The 7504-nt window shown below is 39.0% G+C and overlaps 1 non-coding gene across 1 annotated transcript; it reads right to left on the reverse strand.

Annotated features, from left to right (window-relative positions):
* Nucleotides 1-4648: 4648 nt before the first annotated feature.
* On the reverse strand, nucleotides 4649-4732 carry TRNAL-CAG. The gene has a single exon. It is a non-coding gene; the product is annotated as a tRNA-Leu (tRNA).
* Between the last annotated feature and the right edge of the window lie 2772 nt (nucleotides 4733-7504).

Here is a 7504-nt window from a genome sequence, read left to right on the forward strand (position 1 = left end):
CAATAGGCATCAGTGCCTGTGCATCGACAACAAAAGTAAATCAAATACATTTTCTTGCCAATGTAAATTGTGTTATGTGATTTCATTCCCAAGGCACATATTTGGTACCAAATATTGTGATACTTTTTTTTATTGCATATGAATCAATGTATTCTACTAGAATCATGAAGAAATCAGGATTTGTCTGCATAAACCAAATATTTGTAAACAGAGTCCTTAAGATTTAGCAAACAGTGGATTAGTTGTAAGTACTGGCTAATGATGCACTTGACTAAAGTTTCTTCTTCTTTGTTTCCAGTTGGTTAGAAGGAAGTAGTTGATTATATTTAATAGACCATGTTAATTACTGCATCTCTGAAATTTATTGAACAATTAAAATAAAGCACCAGAGACTTGTTATACTGAAGGGAACAATCCTACAGTGAGTGTTACACAAAGGGACAATTAAATGACCTAATACTACTGAGCCTGTTCCAGCTGATAATTCCACATACCTATTAACAGAGTTTGAGTCTAAACTTTATGCTGTGTTTTGTCTCTGTGTTAGGCACTGTGTCCAAGGATCTGACCTAAATTCCTTTTTAGTTCCTGCCAGAACTCTCAAAGACTGCAGTGTGCTTTGCACCAGGCATCCCAAATCACCCAAAAGACTGGCTTTTTAGCTTAGAATAATGGAAGTCTACCAAACTGATTTGTCACCTTTGCCTGATGTTCACATATACTAATGAGTTCTGAAAATGTTAATTTGCTTTGTGCCCAGATCAAATATACTGCTCTGTCAGAATAAAATAAGTTCAGAGCCAACAAATTTACATGAGTGTAGTTTATTCTGAAAACATTTACATGTCATTAATACATTAGCATAATATGATGTTCAGAGCATATTTAACTGTGACTGGGATGCTCCTGATTAGGAATTGTTGGCAAATGGAAAGATCACAGTTTCTCTGTCTTCTGGGTTTCTTTTGGCATCCCTGGATCACCTGATATTTGCTGAAGTAAAAATTGGAGATCAAATGCTTTAACCTATTATTTTCCTAGAGAATCACCTATTCTTGCTGGTAGCCGATAGCTTTGAGTTTTGCTGGACATGTGAGACTGGATTCGGGTGTCTGCACACACGTGTTTAGTGTCATTTTAGCTTCTCTGCATCCTGCCTGGCCTCTAGCTCTCATTTGAGAAGACAGTGTGTGTAATTAATAACCCAACAAAAACAAATCAGATACCACAAAGAATTTAAAACAGTCATCACTGCCTATGATTTACAACACAGGAGAATCCTTGGTCTTCCCTGTCTGTAATGGAAGCATGAACACCCTGCTCATATGTAGATAGCAATATATTCACACCAGAATTTAAGGTCTTAATTTGGAGATGAATCCTACCCATTGTTAGTATATATAAACTCCCTAGAGATTCCTAAACTTCCTGTTGAGTGTCAAGCCTAACCTCAAACAGCAAAGGTAAGTAAAGTCTGTCCTTCACAGAGACATTCAGGCAGTTCTTTATTGAATTTTCTCAGGGTAGAAAACAGGGAATCTTTTTTTACAGTTTTCTGGCAAAAAAAGGGCTGTGCTCTTTCTTATCCTGATAGAAGAGTGAATCTGCTTGAATGACACAGCCCAGCATTATCTTTTGCTACATTTGCTGTGGAGAGACTTTCTTCTAACACAGTTTGACAGGCTTTTCTAACCCAGTACAGGGCTAACACCCCATTCAGACAATTAAGGTGTTTCACCACACTTCAGGTAACTAAGTATTGGGTTGGAGGAGCCCTTACAAAGATCCTACTAAAAAGATTCGCTGTCCCACGCGTGTATCTCATGCTGTTCAATAACTTTTCTTTTCTCCTTTCAAGAAGCCTTTGACTGACAGGAGGTGGATTGCTGCTTTTCACTGCTGTGAGCAGTTGTGAGGGGTCAGTGAAAATCCTGGGAAGATCAGACTGCTCTTGCACTTGGCAGTGAAGGCATAGCTATGTATGCTGCCCTGAACTCCTGAAGAAGCCTGCTCCATAAATTAAAAGGGTTTTGTTAGCAAAGCCTGAATCTTAACCATTGCCAGTTGAATGGGAGCAGTGACCCCATTGATGACAACTCTCGTAGCAGGGATGGAATGGAGGAGCACATCAGTCTCAATTGGCTCACCCATTTTCAAACAGAGCAAGAGTAAACAACCGAGCCTGGGATCTGACTGGCAAATCAAACAGGCTCTGTACACGGGCTGGGTCAAGGAGATGGCCTTATGAGATTCTAGTGGCCAAAGAGAACTATAGGAGGATATTAGCAAAGTAGCTGTGCAGGCAGTCAAAATTATCTGCCTCTGCTGTTTGTCAAACTTTGTGAACAGGGAATCCTGCTGGGAGGTTATTTTTCATCTTCATAGAATCATAGACTCATAGAATAGTTTGGTTTGGAAAGGACCTTAAGATCATCTAGTTCCAACCCCCCTGCCATGGGCAGCGACACCACACTAAACCATATCACCCAAGACTCTGTCCAATCTGTCCTTGAATACTGCAGGAATGATCTTCAACCTTAAGTCAGACCTGCTGCTCAGTCAGTAGAGCCAGTGTTTTTCAAGCATAGCCTTTCTGGAGGGCAGTGAGCAATTGCATTTCCCTTTGAGCATCAGTGGGCTGCCTGGCAACACGACTGCTCCTGGCTGGTTGCATGATGTCAACCAAGGCTATGTGTGACATCACCCAGCAGCTGCCAGCCGTGAGCTGATTACAGCCATACAATGATCAGCCATTTGGATTCATGCACAAACAGCTCATTCATGCTCAGCTGGTGCTTTCTTCCCTGGGTAACAAAAAGGCTCTTTGATACAATGATGGCACAGGGAATATCATCGGAGCATGAGAAAGAACGTTAAACTGCATCATGGTTTTGAACAATGGTTTGGAAAATTACTCCCCTTAAGATGCAGATAAAAATATATTGCCAAAGACATGATGTGGTAGCCCACATGTGGTACTGACTGTTGAAATGTACTTTAGTGCATGACTGTAGAATCTCCTACCCGTTATAAGTAGGGTGAGTAAGAGCAGGAGGAAAGGGGAAAGGATCAGTATGCCTGATTTTAAGCTGCCTGCCTTCGAAATATAGCAGAGCAATTAGAACTGAGGCTCAAACATAAACCAAAACAGAGTATGTGGTTAGCACTTGTGCTGCAGTTGCATTTTAAAACCCTGTCCAAACCCACAGAGCTGTTACTGCTCATGAAGAATTAGGTTTGTATTACATACAGATTTTGTGACAATGGAATTTGAGGCTGTTTGCTTATTTATTTTTATCACATAGTGCTGGAACAATTCATTCTGAAATAAGCAGAGCTACAGATAATGAGATAAATTAGTATCATAGTTACCCTGATTAGTATCTATGTTACCCTGATTTTTTCCCCCATATTTCAAAAAGTAGACTTCTATAGGCATTCGTTTTTCATTAGAGGGGACCACTGATACTAGGAGCTCTGCTGTGTGATCCACACTTCTATTGCTGTTTGATCACAGCAGAACGCTTACTCAGCATCATCAAAGTCAGTGCATAAATTCGCTATCAAAACTTTTGCTGATTTCTGAAATGCTGTTTTTCACTTTCTTTTTATAATATATGTATATAGGTGTTTACTGGTGTGTGTATAACAATCATTTGGCAGGGGACCTTTCCACTTTAGTTTTCTTGCAGAATTACTTGTATTAAAGGAAGCTAGATTGCATTTCAGATTGATTTTAACTACCACTTGCCTGGGTTTTTCTTTGTTATTTATCCATTGGAATTACTATTTTATTCATAAAACTCTTAATTTAAAAAATTAAAAACATTTATTCTCAATTCTTTCTTTTTTTCACTTCATCCCAGTCTCTTTTTTGTGAATTCTCTGTTCTTTCTGCAACAACAAAACTCATGTTTGTTCAGTTTTAATTTCTTTTTCTGCTAAAAGCTCAAGACATTTCAGCATCAGATGTATGAGACTAACATGTATGAAAAGGAAGAATAAAATGTTTCCACCATGGTAATAATAAAATGTCAAATATTCTTCCCAGAACACTTTAGAACAAGGATGACTTTCTTCTGAGAATGATTGTTCGATTCTGTGAAGTGCCAGCGTTTGGGTGCATTTTTAAAAGGAAGAAAAAACAACAGTGGCATCAGACACTTGATGTTTTAAATTGCTAGCTAGGTGTATATTTATATCACATTTGTCATTTCTGTACAGAAATGCAGAATTTACTGCAACGTGTTCACACACAATGTCCCCTCTAGTGGCCATTTAATTTAATGTGTTGATAAATAGAGCAGGTTTTTAAATTAAAAACCAGGCTTTCTGGCATATTCAATTTGGCTTTCACAACTGATCTTGCTCTTTTTTTCCTAAAAGGCATATCTGGATGTTGAACTATTATGAGTTCCAATTTATATGTATAGACTTGGCATTACCAAGCAGGTCTCTTAAGAGGCCAAAGACTGCTGTCTTGAGCTCCAGGGCAGCGAGCTTGCTGCGTGCCCTTCTCACTGCCCTTAGGATCTCAAACTCCACCATCCAGTGATCACTGCAGCCGAGGCTGCCTTAATCACATTCCTCACCAGCCCCTCCTGCTGGTGAGCTGGAGGTAACAGATACCGGGGTGATAAAACGTTGTTGTCAGAAGTGGGATTCGAACCCACGCCTCCAGGAGGAGACTGCGACCTGAACGCAGCGCCTTAGACCGCTCGGCCATCCTGACCCACGATAGCACTCTTCTTTCAGCCTCTTTCCTCCATATGCTTCGGATGCTTCGGTCTCTTCATCTTCATGGTCCTTCTCTGGACTCACTTCGGTAAATGGATATATATACGATCATGGCATTCACCCCTGAATATACATGCGTGCACATGCATAGATGTGTGTAGATTCAGGTATGTTCTGCAAAATGACATAAAGTGCCGTTACCTTGGTCTTCTCAGGGGGACAAGAGGTAAGAGAAGCCATTTGACTGCCTTTAGACCTGTCACTACTACAATAGTTAGCAGAGGAAGCCTGCCTACATATCACTGCATCAGACTCCGTTTTTTTGATACAGGCTCAGATATTCCAACCTAGCTGGTAACCTAATTAGGAAGAGGTTAAAATTTTGTTGCTTTTTCAACATGGAACCCAAATGGTCCACACAAATTTGTATCTGGACAGACCATGCTGGTGTTAAATCCCTATATGCAGTAAGGACTTCTCTTACACTTCCTCTGAATTCACCATGCTTGCGCAGCATTCCAAAGATATCCTGTCATGCTCTGTGGACTCCTGGGCTGTCACAACACCTATGTACCATGTGCCTCAAGAGTTAATACACTTTGAAATGCAGATATTAATAACAGTATCATTGCATGGAGGGACAGATACTCAGTCATGGTTGCACTTTTGAGGCAGAAGAAGCTGGTAAATGCCAGTTTAGACTAGGTGAGGTTCAGGTTTTCCATAAACGCTTACTTATACTAAATGAGATGGAGAGAAGAAAAAGTATACTAGCATGAGTAAGCTGCCAGGAGCACCAAGCTATCTGCCACATCCTGACAGTGCATTGGGACAAAGCAATGAGTTTTGAGAATCTCAGTGAAGAGCAAGGCACTTAGACTTTGAAAAAATGTATATTAGATGAAAAAGAAATGAAGGAGAATAACTGGAAGCCAACCCTTACCATTTTTGTTGCTTGTGAGAGATAAAAAGGGATCAATTAGAAAAACTTGCCAGTTAATTTCATGCCAGTTATAGTAAGGAAAACTGACAGTGGTACACTGATAATGGCATGTTGATCACCTGCATCCTCATGAGGTCCCTCAGCTTCCAATGAACCATCAATAAAGACCATGGTGATAAGGGTGAAATCGCTTCACAGGAAGTGGTTGTGAAGGACAGTCTGGAAAACTCTTCCTGCTATGGTTAGATCTCAGAATGATTACAGTCTCAACCATTCTGTGCACTCAGGAAGCACAACAACACGGAATGACTGAGAGCCCCTCTCACTGCAGTCTTCCAGGGTGTTATGCTGAAAAGAAGACCAAGACAGGCTTGAACCTATTTGTGCTTGTCATTGGCAGTTGATGATCAGAATAATCCCATGACAGGAACAATGGTTGTCTTTGCAGAACACTTCAGGCAAAGCTTATTTGAACCCATATATAGATACTGTTCTTATCAGAAGTACACATTCAAAGAACCTTGAGTTAATTTACCTAAGTTAAAAACACTCCCATACCTTTTCTTCAGTGATCTTGCTTAAATTCTTGCATCATATTTTTGATCCTTGGGACTCAAAAGTTCCTTGAAGAGGAATCAAGGTTTTTCTTCATTGTACTAATGCAGAAAGAGGAATGAGATGGTTAAATTTACTGCATTAGCAGTTAAGGCATCATTCTTGTGATCAAACACACCTTGGCCTGTTTCAAGATAATTTATGCCTGACCTATCCCTATTTCGTATAATTTCAGGAATATTCATTTTGTTGTGGCTTCATTAGTCTGTAATGCATGCTAACAGGAAATAATCACAGTGTATATTAAGCACTCATTTTCTCTATCATGTAGAGGAGACAGCTGTCAAGGAAAAGGTTTTGATAACTCATGAAACCTAACAAATTACAAAGAAAACACACATTAGTTACCAGTTATTGTCATGTAAATAATCCATTTGTTTCATAAACAGTATCCTAATTGTCAAAAAGGCAGCATGAGTCACAACCAATGTGATTAGACCAAGATGTAAACAAGAATATAAAAGATTGATCAAAAGCATTTAAAAGTTACTCAGAATCTAATAATTTGTGGATTGGGTTTGCTCTGGGAGGAAGTGAAAATAACAAATTATTCAGAAAGGGAAAATATAATGATCTTTGAATAACAGGATGCTGAATGAATACTGCGATTTCATGCTGGGGAAAGTAAACAACAGTGAAATGAAAGATGAATTCTCTTAAGAATGGTTATAGGGAATGAAGAGATGGAGGACAAAGGAAAAAGCAAATATATTAAATAATTACCATCAGCCAACATAAATGGGAAGAGAGGCGAAGAATGGAACTTTGCTGAAATGAAGAAATCATTTCCACAGAAGACCCCCTTAGGAACTCCAAAACACATTCGTAAAAGAGATTATGGCTAGTCATTTTTACAGTTGTCAAAAAAGTGAGTTCCTTTAAGAATGCAAAGATGACAAGTCATGGAATGACTGAAAGCCTTTAATAGAAATACAGTTTAAAAAGAAATTAAAATATGGATTACTGAATCTGTCCATTCATGTTAAAAATCTATGGAATGAGTTAGTTAATTAAACTGTTCGTAATGGAGAGGTGGGAATACAAAATGAGAGACCACTTCTTACTGCTGATGGAGACCATTCCAGAAATTATGTAGAATAGTATTTTTTAAAGTGCCATTGGTTGACTAGATTGACAACTGGAATGTTCATGATGAACAATATGATGTTTTAGGGGCTTTTCTGACATCTGATACATTTTTTTTTACGT

Source organism: Strigops habroptila, chromosome 1, assembly GCF_004027225.2.
Source record: "Strigops habroptila isolate Jane chromosome 1, bStrHab1.2.pri, whole genome shotgun sequence".
Classification (NCBI taxonomy): domain Eukaryota; kingdom Metazoa; phylum Chordata; class Aves; order Psittaciformes; family Psittacidae; genus Strigops; species Strigops habroptila.